The sequence below is a fragment of the Mirounga leonina genome, unplaced genomic scaffold (genome assembly GCF_011800145.1).
Source record: "Mirounga leonina isolate KUSES-001 unplaced genomic scaffold, KU_Mleo_1.0 Mir_129, whole genome shotgun sequence".
Lineage (NCBI taxonomy): Eukaryota > Metazoa > Chordata > Mammalia > Carnivora > Phocidae > Mirounga > Mirounga leonina.
This window is the reverse complement of record NW_023270323.1, coordinates 81437991-81453287: the sequence shown is the minus strand read 5'-3', so window position 1 is coordinate 81453287 and position 15297 is coordinate 81437991. Positions and strand designations below refer to the sequence as shown.

At 53.3% G+C, this 15297-nt stretch overlaps 1 protein-coding gene across 2 annotated transcripts in view; it reads left to right on the top strand.

The window, feature by feature from the left end:
* Positions 1-5694: 5694 nt before the first annotated feature.
* PCGF3 (polycomb group ring finger 3) overlaps positions 5695-15297 on the top strand; it is a 54814-nt gene continuing 45211 nt past the window's right edge. The window contains exon 1 of one of the 2 annotated variants that reach the window (XM_035005523.1): positions 5695-5881. The gene's annotated coding sequence lies outside the window, so the exon portion shown is untranslated. The remainder of the gene's footprint in view (positions 5882-15297) is intronic. The other variant, XM_035005525.1, reaches the window with a different exon arrangement.

Sequence of the window (15297 nt, the reverse complement as noted above, 5' to 3'; positions counted from 1 at the left end):
TATACAGGACTGCTGTGAACCTCCCCATCCTGCCTTCCAGAGACAGAAACCTTCTTTTTATGCTGGAACATGAGCAAATCTCCTCCAGGGAGGGGAAGGGTTGGGCATTTTTCCTGACTATCCCGGAATTTCTCTGAGACAAACATTCTTAACTAGGCTGTAAATTATTTTGCTCTGAGAACCTGGACCAGGCAGGAACAGAAACCTGAGAAATTCATGGAGAACCCCCTCCCAACAGGATCTACTTTTTAAAAAATACCTCCACAGGGGCCACAAGATCAAGTCCACGTTGGGCTCTCTGTGCACGGTATCTAACCCTCCCCCATGCACGCGCGCGCGCTCTCTCGCTCTCTCTCGCTCTCTCTCTCAAATCAATCAGTCTATCTTAAAAACAAAAAACACCTTGACAGGTATCTAATTTTTTGTTTGTGAATATGGCATGGTGAATCTTTTAGCACGGCGTTCTGAGGTGGAAAGCGGTGTGTGTGTGAGAGAGAGCAAGAGAAAGAGACATGAGTGTCTAATTTATTTGTGTAAAATATGGGATGTCTAACTTTTCTCTGTATGGTTGAAATTAGTATCAATCTTTCTGTGTGCCGTTTGGCTGACATCTTGTGTATGGTATGAGACACTTAACAAGTTTTTCTGGCGTCCATTTGTCTGTGTAGAGAGATGTGCGTTTACGTGTGTGCGCGTTGAGGCGAGTGCCAGCCAGCTGAGGTTGTTTTGCTGTGTTTACCCTCCCTCTGTCTCATGACACAAATGCCCTGCACTACCACCAGCCTGCTGCAATCCACACGGGTCCTCACCCAGGCCCGCAGAACACACGATGACCCGCATTTACGGGTGAGCGGCAGTGCTCCACACACCCTGCTCTCCACCCTGCTTATCCTTTTTTTTTAAGATTTTATTCACTTATTTGAGACAGAGAGAGTGAGAGAGCACGAGTGGGGCAGAGGGAGAAGCAGCCTCCCCACTGAAGCAGGAAGCCTGACCCGGGGCTCCATCCCAGGACCCTGAGATCAGGCCCCCAGTGGAAGGCAGACGCCTCACCGACAGGGCCACCCCGCGCCCTGCACATCGCAGCAGTGCCTCCGGGCTCGCACCCCTGGCGGCGGCCCCGTGATGGCACACACGGGCATCTGCCCGTCCTGCCACAGCTACTAGGACCCACAGCGCGCAGACTCACACGTGATGCCTTGCGGACTGGCTCCAGTTTTTTCTGTTACAAATTATGCTTCAATTAGCAGCCTTGTCCGTGGGGGTTTGTTTGTTTGTTTGTTTGTTTGTTTGTTTGTTGGCATTTGCCAGTGTTTTGCCAGTTTTCCCAATTTATCTTTGGGATAAATTCCTACTCGGGGATAGCTGGGCCAAAGGATAAATGTCTATGTAGTTTCACTGGATGTTGTCAATCTCCATTAGCAATACATGAGGGTCTTGCCAACAAGATAAGTTATCCAACGGTGAGGTTTTGTCGCCAGACTGATCAGGAGAGGCCTCAGGGGATACCTGACCATAGGCCTGAGGGAGGGAAGAGCCACGTGGGCAGTAAGGATGGGCCACCCAGGTCCAGGAGCGGCCTGCCAGGCCTTGAGACGTGACAGCCGGGATGTCCAGGAGAGCCACACAGTTGGGAGAAGTGAGTTGGGGAGAGCAACCAGGCCAGGCCAGAGTCAAGGCAGGGCTTGGCCCTGAGGCAGGACCTCGGAGACTCAGAGCAACCACTGGGCTGCTAAGCAGAGGCCTGGCACCCTCTGACTTAGGTACCGAAGGGTCAGCTCCTGGGCTGCTCTGTTCAGCGTAGACTGAGGGCAGGGCAGAGGCTGTGGTAACAACCCAGACAGAACAGGTGGGCTCAGGCCAGGGCAGCAGCTGTGCAGTCCCAGAGCCATGGTTGCGTTAAGGCATATTTGAAGATAGAGCCCCCAGGGCTTCCCCAGGAGTTGGATGTGAGAAAACAGAGAAAGAGAAGAATCAGGAATGAGTCCAAATGTTTGTGCCCCCGTAACAGAAAAGATGGAGTGGCTATTGGTTGAGATGAGGAAGGTGGAAGGAAGCAGGTCACCTGTGTCGGCCCGAGTTGTGTCCTGAACCTGGTGGGAATGATGTCTGCTGTCCACTGGAGGGACACATCATGCATAAACATAGGAGCGTAGCCAGCATTTGGACTGGGCTTGAAACCATGGGCGGAGTGAGCACTGGCCAGGAGAGGAGCCTCAGGGAGAGGGGAGGAGGCCTGGCAGGAAGAGCCCAGGAGGAGAGAGGGTGGCAGAGGGGCCAAGAAGGTGCCGGGAATGGGGCAGAGCACGATGGAGAATGGGCTACAGGGAAAGTATTTCAGGGGAGAAGCAGCACAGGGGGTCATGGAGATGACAATGGCCACTGGACAGAGCCCCACAAAGCCTTGGGTGCCTGGACCAGAGCATTTTGTTCGAGTTGGGGCAGGGCAGAAGCCCAAGGGTTTAAGAGAGATCATGGAAAGAGAAACTGGAGAGGCCGAGTATAGACAGCTCTTTGGAGGAGTCATGCTGTGAAGACAAGCACAGAAGTACACCATCAGGAGAGAATAAGTCCTGTTCCATACCGTTAAGATGGGCGGCCTCACCCCGAGTTTGTAAGTGAATGGAGTGATCCAACACAGAGAATGGTCCGGGAGAGGTGAGGTGGAGCAGCTGGGTGGGTGCCAAGGACAGGCCATGCCCTGGGATGGCTGGGTGGCACAGGAGCGAGGACAGCTCACCCTCCTGGGAGGAGGGAGCAGTGGGCTGGGGGGTGGGGAGGCAGTGTCCTCTCACTGCTTGTACCATGTTTCTGGTTTCTTCTTTCTTTCCTGCTCTATTGAGGTGTAGACCACATGCATGCGACCAGTACACTCAGTGGGTTTTGCCCCACGTATACACCCATGAACTTACCACCGCCACCCACACAACACACAGTTCCATCATCTTAGGTTTCCTTGGGGCCCTGCAATCACGCTGCTCTTAGGCTTTTGCTCTGACTGAAGCTCCTAGAGGCTTTTGAGCAGAGGAGAAACATGGCTCGACTAATGTGTTATGAAAGTTACTACTCTGTGTTGAGAATAGATGTTGGGGGAGGGAGTGTCAAGAAAAGAAGCAGAGAGACCAGTCTGGAGGCTATGCACTAATCCAGAGGCAATCCATGACCTTGGACCAGAGTGGGGGTGGAAAGCTATAGCCATATTCTGAGGGGTCTGCTGACAGCAGGTATGGGCTTGGAAGAAAGGACCCCAGTGTCTTGGCTTAGCAGGCAGGATGGAGCCCTCTCCTCTGCAATGGGGGCTGGGGTGAGTAGCAGGCTCGGGGGAAGATCAGGAGTTGATATCCTGATATCAGAGCCTGAGCTCCCTAAAGATAGCCCAGCAGAGATATGGCCAGACAGTTGGATATAGGAGCCCAGAGTTCAAGGTCAAGATCTCGGGTGTTGTTGCTGATGAGGTCCCCGGGGAGAGCAGGCAGGTGAGATGTCCTGTCTGCACTCTTTGAGAGAGACCTGTGGCCATGCCTCATGCACACACTCTGGCTCTCCCCCATTTGCAGACAGACAGCTACAGTGTCAGAAGGCCATTGCATGACTTCCTGGGGTCACTGCTCTGTGCCCAGGGCTGTTCCTGGCCTATTATCCCCACTTCTTTTTTTTTTTAAGATTTTATTTATTGATTTGACAGAGAGAGACACAGCGAGAGAGGGAACACAAGCAGGGGGAGTGGGAGAGGGAGAAGCAGGCTCCCTGTGGAACAGGGAGCCTGAAGTGGGACTCGATCCCAGGACCCTGGGATCATGACCTGAGCTGAAGGCAGTCACCTAACCGACTGAGCCACCCAGGCGCCCTATCCCCACTTCTGACACCCAGGCCTCCACTCCAGACTGGTTCAACTTAGCTGCCATTTCCCTGGAAAATAGAAACAGCTGGATGAGATGCTGCCCAGGCCCCACTCCCTGCATCGGGGTCTTCCTCCCCCAGTGTGAAAGGCTGCCACAGCCCCCTGCCCCGGATCCGGTCCCCAGTCCTGGGTAAGGACTTGGGCTCAGGCAGCCTTCCCTCTCTCCAGTGTGCTCATCTCTCCCTGTACCCCATCAGTGCCACTGAGGCTCTGACCCAAACAGAAAACAGCCCTCTAGTCCCAGAAACCCTCCAAAGAAAAACCCCTGGAAAGGTTGTCTATATTTACCCTCCTCCCTTGAGCCCACCACAATTCAGTTTTTACTCTGGCAATGCAACCACGCCACACTGGACGAGGTCCCAGAAGGGTCCCACTCCCCACACCCCTCTCAGCAGCTGACAAGACATCACTCACCCCTGGGGATCCTTCTCCCCAGTCTGCTCAATCTGGGTCTTTCTTGCTGGATCCTCCTGGACGCTCTGATTTCTCCACGTGGGCAGGGGGCTCAGCGCCCCCCATCCCTCACTCCAAACACTGCAAACTCAGACTCCACTCCTGAAGCCCACAGACTCACAGAAGGGCCACAGGGAGTCTAATGGCTATTACAGCTGCACTCCTGACCCCACCCTCCTGTGCTCCATCACCATCCCCAGATTGTCAGAGGCTGTCCACTCTTCCAGTTGTTCCTCACCCATCCCTGCCTGTTCTCAGGCTGAGCCCCAGCAGTCCACACTTCCTCCCCTCCCCGGCACCACCCAGTGCAGCACCGCGGCTTCTTCCCTGCACTGTCTCCCTCGCTGCTCATGCCAGACAAACACAAGACAGCCAGAGGGAGGCTTTACCATGCTGGCACCATGCCATCAACCCTCTGCTCCGAATGCCCAGGGACCTCTCCATCTGACCTCATCTCCTCCCTCTCCATGCCCCATGCCCCCTGGCTTCCATGCTGGCCCCTGGCAAGCATCCTTCAACACCCCCCACTTTGTACCCTGGTGCTGGCAGGACAACTTACCTCTGAACCCCACCTCCAGATATTTGCAGGGCTCCTTCCCTCTATGTTCCGACTCTGTGCCTCTATGGCTGGCTCCCTCTGTGTCCTTTACGTGCCCATCCACCCGTCTACGGCCATACCACCCTGAACGCGCCCGATCTCGTCTCCATGCCCATCCACCCTATTGTAACTAACACTCCAGACATCCACTGCCTCCCCTACCCAGTTCATCCGGCTCCCATATGACACCAGATTTGTTTTTGCCTTTCTTATTGCCCCCTCCCCCGCCAAGGTGTGGACCCCAGGAAGGGATGGACGTCACGACCACTGCTCACGCTCCAGGGCAGGGCCTGTGCAAGGGTGGACGCACAGAGTTGCGGGGTCAGCCCTGCTGCCCACTCTCCCGCCTGGAGCACGGGGAGCGCTCTGTGCCAGGTCCCACAAAGGACTGGATCGCAAGAACGAGACCGACTCCGCCACAAGAATGCCCCGGTCCGGGAGCCGGGCTCGGCGCCGGCTGCCTACTAGATCCCGCGTCCGGCAGGACTCTCCCTCCCCGCAACCCCGGCGCAGCACCCGCCGACCACGCCCCCTCTGCCCACTGCCCCTCGGGCCACGCCCCCGCAGTCCCCTGCCTCGTCTGCGGGCCCCGCCCCTGGCACCCTCCCAGCTCCAGATCCCCCGGCCAAGCCCTGCCCGAACGCGCCTGCGCCTTCTGACCACGCCCCGCCCCGCCCTTCAGGCCCCGCCCCCGGGCCCCGCCCCCTCCCCGGCTGCGGGGTGGGAGCCGGGCCGCGCAACGCGCATGCTCCATGCGCGGCGCCCCCGACTCGGCGCTCGGCTCCGTTCGGGCATTTCCGCCTCTTTGTTTTAAACTCCGGACGGGTTTTTTTCTCCTGCTCTTGGGGGGGACCCGGAGGGAGCGGCGCCCCCCCCACTCCCGGCGCTGCCCCCGCGTGCGCCCTGCTCGCCCGCAGCCGAGACGGCAGGTCAGTGAGTCCGCGCCCCGCCTGGCCTGGCCCGCGGCGCCCGTTCCTCAGGCCGCGGCCTCGGCCGGTGTGCGGGCCCGGAAGGCTCGGGACCCCTGCCCGCGCCCCTGCGCCCCTCGTCGGCCCGGCCCGCGGAGTCCCCACACGGCTCGGCAGGCTCCGGGCGCCGGCCGGACCCACGGGGTCGGGACCCCGGGACAGGTCACGGGGAAGGGCCGGACCCCGGGACGGGTCATCGGGGAGGGACCAGGGAGGACCGGACCCCGGGACCGGCCAGCGGGGAAGGCCAGACCCTGAAACGGCTCGCGGAGGAGGGCTAGACCCCAGACCCACCAGACAGGGACCGGGAAGCGCCGGACCGACCCAGAGAGAGGTCACCGAGGAGTGTCCAACCCTGGGGTGGGTCGTCAGGAGGGTCCAACCCCAGCACGGTCACCAAGGAGGACGGGACCCTGCGACTGGACAGGAGCCAGAGAGGGCTGCGCTCGAGACAGGTCCCTGAGGAGGGCCGGACCCAGGACCTGGCAGGACCCAGGGAGGGCCGAACAGCTGGGCTGGGTCCCTGAGGACGGCCAGGACACCAAGACTGGCTCCAAGGAGGGCTGGGGTCCTAGAACAGTCCTTGCCAGACCCTGAGACTGTCCCTTGTGAGTGGGAGGCCAGGGTGCCATGCGGAGGGTTCATCCCATGCGACAGACTCGGGATGATCAGGGCCCGGGGTGGGTCATTTGGGAGCATCTGGATGCTGGGGCAGGACCACGAAGAAGCCAGGCTTTCGGGGAGGGCCAGGACCCAGACAAGAGCTGGTCCCTCAGAAGGCCAGAACTCCTGAGCAAGTCGATGGGAATCACCAGACCCCAAGAGTGGACTCTGAGGAATGCTGGAACCCAAGCCAGCCCTCCAGCGGGTTGGACCCCTGAGGCAGGATCCAGAGGAGCCTTTAATATGTCCAGTCTGCTCAACTGGATCCACCTGCTGTGAAGGCTTGGGGGCATCAGGGATCCTGGTCACCTGAGCCCCACAGTGCAAATCCCTGTGAGGCCCTTGAGCACCCTGATGTTATGAGCACCTGGGCCAGCCCTACAGACCTTCTGACCTTCAGCCGATGCTGCCTGGCTGGGCCCTAGGGACACATGTGAGGGGGTTGGGACCATCCTCATGTCTCTGGGGGTTTGAGTGGAGCTCCTCGTCCACGCTGGCTCCATGCCTCAGGCCAGCACTGTGCTCACTCCCCAGATCCCCTACCTTATTCTTCCAGCCCCTACTCCAGGCCTACTGTCTTTTGCCTTGGCCTTGTGGTCAGTGTTCATCACCTTCAACCTCCCCTGCCCTCTTCTCTCTCCATGTGTGGGTGTGCCCTCCATCCTGAGACTGGAGGTGTTTTCAGTGTCCAGGAAGTTCCAGGAGGGGTGGGGTCCAACCAGGAGTATTGGAAGCCGAGGGAAGTGTTTTGGGGGCACTGGCCTGGGGCAGGAAAGTTGGAGCAGGCAAGCATACATATCAGGTGAGTGGATCAGGCACCTTCTCCACTCCCGGAAAGGCAGATATTAAAGGACCTAGCAATTGGGGGTCTTTGCTTCTCTGAAACCTTTGAATGAGACTCATCTAGAACCCGTGTTCTCCTTTAATTTGAAAGTGCTAATGAAAAAATAGGGTGTGTTATGTGCTGCTCTTTGATTGGGGAATGGCTCCAGAGTGTGTCCAGTAAGATCATGCTGGAGGAGTTTGAGAGAATGAAAAGCCCAAGAGGGCAAGGGCCTTGTCCAGCTCAGCTCCCAGACCTGGCTGCCTGGTGTGAGGCCAGCAGGCAGCACACAACTGTTAAATGAAGAAGTGAGTGCGTGAATGAATGAGTGAACAGCAGGAATACTTTTAGAAAGATCAACGTGTGTTAGGCTTGCAAACTTATCCAGAGATTGGGCAGTAGGACAAGATACAAATCTAAAACTCTGAGCTATATGGACTCCCAGGAGAGACACTTGAACTGGTCAGTTCAGTATTTCACTTTGTGCCACAACTTCATTGCTTGGTTACTTGGGAGAAAACCCGTTGAGATTTTCAGATTGACATTTCATAGGACCAAATCTTAACCAAATGGAGTCCCCACATAGTCCAGCTTAGGAACTTTTATTTGCCAAATGTAACCACACTTGGGACCTTTTTACTCAACACTTAGTTCTGATTTTTTCTTTTTTTGTGCTTTTGTTCCTTTTTTAAAACTTAATTTGTTTTGTGAAGTTTTGGAAAAGACTTGCCAAATTGGGCACTCAGGTTTGGTTAGGCTCTTTATTTTCCTATTCTTGGATTTTTAAAGGTGTGATAGTGCTGCATGGTTGCATTGTTTATATATTGCTGTCCAACAAATTACCCCAAAACTTAGTGCCTTAAAACATCAGTTATTATTTTACAGTGTCTGTGGGTCAGGAATCCAGGCACTGCTTAGCTGGATCCTCGCTCAGAGTCTCACAAGGCTGCCTTCAGAGTGCTGGCTGGAGCTGTGGTCTCATCTGAAGGTTTGACCGTGTGTCTGACTGTGCTTCCAGGCCCGCTCACTCAGCCCCTGGGGCTCTTCATCGGGCAAGTGAGGGGGAGCCAGTGATAGACCACGACAGCAAGCGAGAAGGCCACAGTCTTCATGACCTAATCTTGGCAGGGACATCCCATCCCTTTTGCCATGTTCTCTTTGTTAGAACCTAGTCACTGGGCCCAGCCCTCATTCGAGAGGAAGGGTGTGTGTACTGGGAGTGGGGGTGAGGGTCACTGTGGCCATCTTAACACCTGTCGTTTACCAGGTTTCAGCTAATACAGGGCCTGTACCTGAGAAATACCCTGTAAGTAAATTAGCAGAATTGTATATAGAGCAGTGTGTTAAGCATAAGGTTGCAACAATTCAGCTATCTCTTTAAATGTATAGGTTTCTCTGATATCAACATAATGACTAAAACCGCTGGAACTTAAACATGGGGGAAAATAAATTATAAATAGGGAAGATTCTTGGGAATTGCACTTGTAGCAAATCATAACCAACTCCCCCGCCAACCCTGCAAATTAAATTGAGTGCTGTAGAATTCTTTGATAGCTTCAAGTTCAGTGACTTCAGTGTTTCCAGAGCATCCTTTTATTCCTGCCCAAGATTTTGCTCCAGGAATTATAAACTGGCCTTTGTAAGAAGTTTTTCAGAGGTGAGATCCTGAGACGTTTTGGGTATTTGACCCTTGTAAGGAAGTCATGCTCCAGGATCCTGAATGTAAGGGCCTTAGTGCTCAGGGCTTGGGGCTCCCTGGTGTGCCTAGACTCCAGTACCATGCCTCTCTCTGGCACTCTGGGCTGGGGCTGTAGCATGGAGCTGTAAAGCATACCCATCGGGGGGGGGGACTTGTCCCAGGAGCTCTCTGTGGAAGGAAGTGTCCCCTCCTGCTGCCCAATTCTCTCTGGACCTGCCGGGGTTCCACCCTGCTAGTGTGAGGCAGGGCCCTTTGCCAGTGATTGGAATGACTTATTTGAGTTGTTAGATTTGAATTATAAAGCAAGGTTTGTTTTGGTTTATACTGTTACTCTATATTAAATGCCAGGATTTATTATTTCATTTGAAGCTATTTGCTTAGTGGTCGGAATCGAATTTGAAATTGAAAATTAATTTTACTATTGAAGTATGTTGAGGTTTGGGGACAGTTTCTTACTGCCCTTCTAATATTTGCCGTTAACAGTGCAAAAATGCTACCCAATTCATTGTCCTTCAAAAAACAGAACCATACTGTTCTACAAGTTGATAGTTTATCATTAAATTTTAAGAAGTAAGACCTCTAAAAATAATAAGACTATCTTTTCTGATCTGCCATGTTCCTCCCTACAGAACTGAATTCTCTGAAGGCCAAATGACAACAATAATGAAACACTTAACACATAATGAGAGGGTTAAGGTGTGATCCTTGCTTAGACGCATTTTTCAGAATTGTCTATTAAATTAAGCAAAACGCATTGAGAAGAAATAAAACTCGCTAGAAAATACAGTCCTTAAAAACTGATTGTTGGGTTGATTGCTTTTTTGAAGAGAACTGCTAATATTTAGGTGAATTTGGAGAGTGGAAGTTAATTGGATTATTTTGCAAATGAATCAGTATTCTCTGGACTTTGCTGCAATAACAGCAAATTCCAGATGTTTAGCAAGAAATATGCAAACAGTAGAAAGCTGTCTGCATTCCTCTTTGAAACCCCTGCTAACTGGATTTTATGGAGGCAGAAAGTGTGGTGATGCTCAGCAGGGCCTGGCCGGTGTTGGATGCTCAGCAAAAAACTAAAAACTGATCTTTATTCACACCTTGTGTAGCCCTGTCCTGGAGGTACTGTGTATCAACTTGTCTGGTTCTTAAAGCCACCCCAGGTCTGCCCTCTGATCACCCCTGTGTGCCTGGGAGGAAACAGACACAGGCCACAGCTGGGACTTGAGGAGCCGAGAAGGGTCAGCCTTCCCCATTTTTATTTCAGAAAATAACACAATGGAGAAAAACAAAGAATTCTGTACCCCCACCCCGATCTAGCAATTATGTGCTAATTATATGCTAAAACATACTTGCTTTACCTCTTTTTTCTAAATACATATTTATTGTTATTGAATCATCTGAAAGTAGCTACAAACAATCTACCAAGTTCCTTAAATAATTCAAGAGCACACAAGTCACAGGATTAGGATGGTCTCCACACATCCGCAATGTCATTATCACACCTGAGAAATGGGCACTTGGTTCACATACCAGCTAATAATTTCCTGTTCATTTTCAAATCTCTCCACTTGTCTCAAGAATGTCTTCTATGGCATTTTTCCCTTAACCAGATCCAGGCAGGTTCTGGGCATGGCACAGGGGGTCATGCCCCTCCTGAACCAGACACACCTGGGTTCCCAGAGTGGCACTGGGGGTCATGTCCTTTCTGAACCAGACACAGGTGGGTTCCCTCTGTGGCACTGGGGACCATGCCCCTCCTGAACCAGGCACACCTGGGTTCTCAGAGTGCACTGGGGGTCATGCCGCCTCCTGAACCAGGCACACCTGCATTCCCAGACTGGCACTGGAGGTCATGGCCCCTTAGTGTCTTTTTAGGTTCCCCCCTTGCCCTCCGCAGGGTTGACTTTTCTAGGTGACGTGTCACACCTGGATTTTTCTGATTCTTCACTTACGGTGTTGTCCACCTTTGTTGTCCCTGTGTACTCTATAAACTGAAGGAATGAGAGAGAGGCAGAGTCAGGCTTGAGATTTGGGAGATCCCTTCGTAGGAGCCAGTGAGGGCTTCATGTCGCGCCATCGGGGACACACGGTCAGGTTGTGGTGGTACTTGGGTCAGCCCCGCTGGCTGCACTTCTGGTGCCGCAGTTCCCAGTGTCCTCCCAGGGGGCAAGTCAGTCGGGCCCTCCCTGTTCTGTTTCTGATGGGGAGGCATCCTCCGGCCATTTCATCCTTCCTCACAGGCACATGGGCGAGCCCTACTCATCAGTTTTGATGCTTTTGGCAGAAGGTTCAGTGGGTGGAAGGGTTTGAAATCGTTAATGGAAATAGGACTTTTGCTGACAAATAACATTTATTTTCCATAAAGTAAGTGCCTTTCTTACTGTAGAGACAGGAATGGCTAGAGGCATTTCGTTTTCCCCAGCCTTTCGTTGAAGGCAGCCTCTTGAAAAAGATGGACATCAGAAATCACAAGAGGGGTGTCTTACCCGTCACAACAGAATGTCATGGATGGAGTGGTTTAAGCAGCAGGCATTTATTTCTCGCTGTCCTGGGGACTGAAGTCCAAGAACAGGGTGCTAGTTGTGGTTCGTGGTGCGGACCGGCTGCCTCCTGGCTGTGGAAGCCCTCTGCGGGCTCTTCTTGCAAGGACACTAATCTCATCTGGGCCCACCCTTACACATCTAACCCTCTCGCCCCCAGAGGCTCCATCTTTGGAGATGGCTTAGGGCTCCCACACAGGAATTTGAGGTAGGCACAGTTCAGTCCAGACCAAGAGGCTGTAGCTTCTGCCCCTTGTTTATTAACCTGTTCCTTGTCTCCAGAATTGGGAGAATAGTTGCCTAATGAAAATGGTCCCAGGGCTGGTGGTCACTCTATTTTACATGCTTGGGAAACTGGCCCTTTCTTCTGCTATTAACTCCATTTCTTTAAATACCATTACATTAATTTTCTAATGCTGCATAACAACTTGCCACAAAATTAGTGGCTTAAAGGACACCGACTTATAGTCCCAGTTCCGTGGGTTGGAAGTCTAGCACAGTGTGGCTGCTCTTCCTGCTCAGGGCCTCAGAGGCTGAAATCAGCGTGCTGGGCTGAGGCTCTTGTCTGGGACTTGAGTCATCTTCTGAGCTCACTAGCCCATCTTCAGTGGTTGCTGGATTGGGGCCCTGCTTTGTTGCTGGCTGTCCGTTGGGGGTGCCCTCAGCTCCTAGAGGCCCCACAGTTCTTGTCCCAGGATGGTGGGTACTTGACAGCAGGTTGTTTTCTGCCAGGCCGGTAGGACTCACCCCTCTGACCTGCTCTTCTGCTACCAGCTGGAGAACACTCTGCTTTGAAAGACCATGTTATTTGGCTTGCCCTGTTTTAAGGTCAGCTGATTTGGGACCGTAATTACATCCTCAGAAATGCCTTTGCAGCAGTACCTAGGCTAATAAGGTGGGAGATACGTGTATGCCAGAGTCTCGTGGCCATCTCAGGATTCTGCCTGCCACAGTCCTGGCACCCCAGAATTCGTATCCTCCCAAATGCCAAATACACCTCTCCCTCTCCTGAGGTTCCCCAGGGTCTCGTCCCACTGTAGCACCAGCTCAAAGTCCCAGACCTTGCCTGAACCACAGAGCTCTGGAGTCTCCTCCCCTGGATCATCCGCTTGGTGCAATCCACTGGGTGCTGGTCCTGGACACTTGTGAACCAAGTGAGACAGATTGCCTTCTCAGGGCACCCCTCACAGCAGGACAGGTATAGGTTTACCAGTTGAGAATGGGGAAGTGGACGTAGCAGGGAGTCACAGGCCCAACGCAGTTCTGAAACCCAGTGGGGATCCCCAGTCGGGATTCTTTTTTTTTTTTTAAGATTTATTTATTTATTTATTTGAAAGTGAGAATGAGAGAGAGAGAGTGTACGGGAGAGGGGGGAGGGTCAGAGGGAGAAGCAGACTCCCCGCCGAGCCCGATGCGGGACTCGATCCCGGGACTCCAGGATCATGACCTGAGCCAAAGGCAGTCGCTCAACCAACTGAGCCACCCAGGCGCCCCCCAGTCGGGATTCTTGATTGGGTTTTAAGCTCAGGGTGAGCCCGCTGGTTATCTGCTTTGCCCTCTGGGCTCTTGTTTCTACCCTGAGTCAGCCTTTTTCATGAAGGGGGGTGCATGTCTGTAGCTGACAGCCTCATCAGCTGGCCCCTGCTGGAAGAATCCTGGGGTCCAACAGCCCCTTTTCACGGCATGTTTTTCATCTTCTCCAGGGGTTGGATCTGGGAGTTAAAATGGGTGTGATTATGTAATGATCTATTATACGGTTGAGTTCTAATCTCACCTTCCCTTTTTCCTGACATTGTCTGACATTACTGTCTCCTGTTCCAAACTCTCAAGGATCGTGTCTGAGTCCGTGCCCTCCTTGGCCCTCTGTCCTCGTCCCCCTGTCCTGTGTGGATGCCTCGTCCTCCAGGCCAGCCGGCCGCAAAGTGGTCCTATTGCGCTTCGGGGGTCCCTTGCCCCGCCTGCTGCTCTGGCCCTTCCCTCCAGGTCCAAGGTCAGACGTCCCTGCGCACCGCTCTCCTCTGGCCGCTGGCTAAAGCAGCCCCTCCACCCGCTTGCTCTGCTTCGCTGCCTCATCTGCTTTCTTCATGGTGCTCATCACTCTTTGCTGATGAGTTTGGCATGTCTCGTCAGCAGCTGGAACTGGAGCTCCCTGAGCGCAAGGCCGTGATAACTTGTGAGCACACTGGTCTCCATAGGCATGCCTGGGACGAGTATTTGAGCACCTTCCCTGAGACGCCTGAAAACGCCCTGGCTTCCAGCCATACTTGACGAATAGTTTGGCTGGTGTAGAATTGCACATTAAAGTCTCTTTTCCTCAGAACTTTGAAAGAATTGCCGCTTTTACTGGTAGGATTCACTGCTGCTGATGAAAAGTCCGGTGCTATCTGACTCCCACCCCATTGTGAACTCCTTTCCCCCCAGAACCTGTAGGACCCTTTCTTGTACCTTTGATGTCTTCAGATTCCAGGACTTGGTTAGACATGTGCATCTTCACTCACTGTGCCAGGCACTCAGGCCTTTGTGGCCTGATGGTTCTTCCAGCTGGGGAAATACTTGAATAATTTTTTCCCAATCATGAAATATTGCCTACAAATGAGCATAGAGAAAGATACTAATGAACACCTGTGTACTCATTACCCAGCTTAAGAAATAAAATATTAAAGTGTATTTGAAAGCTCCTTATCTCAGTTTTCTGTTTTTTCTAAAACACCTGTTGTTTGGATGTTGGATCTTTTCTATTTCCTATCTTGATCTACTCTTTGAGAAGATTTTCTCAACTTTATCATATAACCCTTTTAGTGCATTTTTAATACTTCCAGTCACGTGGCTGGCCTTGTAGGATAGGGAGATGGGTAGTAACAAAATAAATAGGTAGATTATAAATCCAAGGGTAATATCTTAGATCTGTGCTGTGTGCGCATGAGTGTATGCAGGGCATGTAATTGTCCACAAGATGGTCCCTAAAGGTGTTGCTGGGGAGATGACATTTGAGGAGAGGCTTGGTGGGGGTGAGGTAGGTCCCATGTATCCGCATGAGAGAGAATGTCCCAGCTATAGTAGGTGCAAGCGCCACGAGGTGGGAGAACACCTAGGGTGTTCTAGAACTAGCAGGGAGTCCACCACGGCCAGAGTGGAGTGAGAGAGCTGGCTTGGGGCCTCAGTGGCCACTGGAAGGCTTTGGCTTTCCCTGAGCCTTTGGAGAGGTTCATGCCACGGAGCCACCCGCTCAGACTCGTGTTTTCACGGGATTCCCAGGAGCTGTGTCGGGGGTGTGTAGCCCGGTGCACCTGAACAGCACAGTCAAGTGGGGTAGGTGTGAGGGCCATGGCTGCCCCCATCTCTTGTACGTGGGTGCGAGGTGAGCGAGAAGCCGCAGGTGGGGTGAGCTGGCGTTGGCAGGAAATCCAGATTATGCTTGGCGATGCCGGCCTTCCAAGTGGAGCACAGGTAGTTGAGGTCTGAATTTGGGGTCGGGGCTCCTGAGCTGCATAAACGTGGAGGTGGGAGGCCAGTGGGACGTGGCAGGAAGTGAAGGGGCTGGGCCACAGGGATGGGTGCCTGGGAGCCTTTCAGGCTGATGAAGGTGGACGTCTCTGATGTGGGTGGGCCTCAGTGCTGCTCAGGACATGTGCCTGGGAGCCCGCCCTGGAGACTG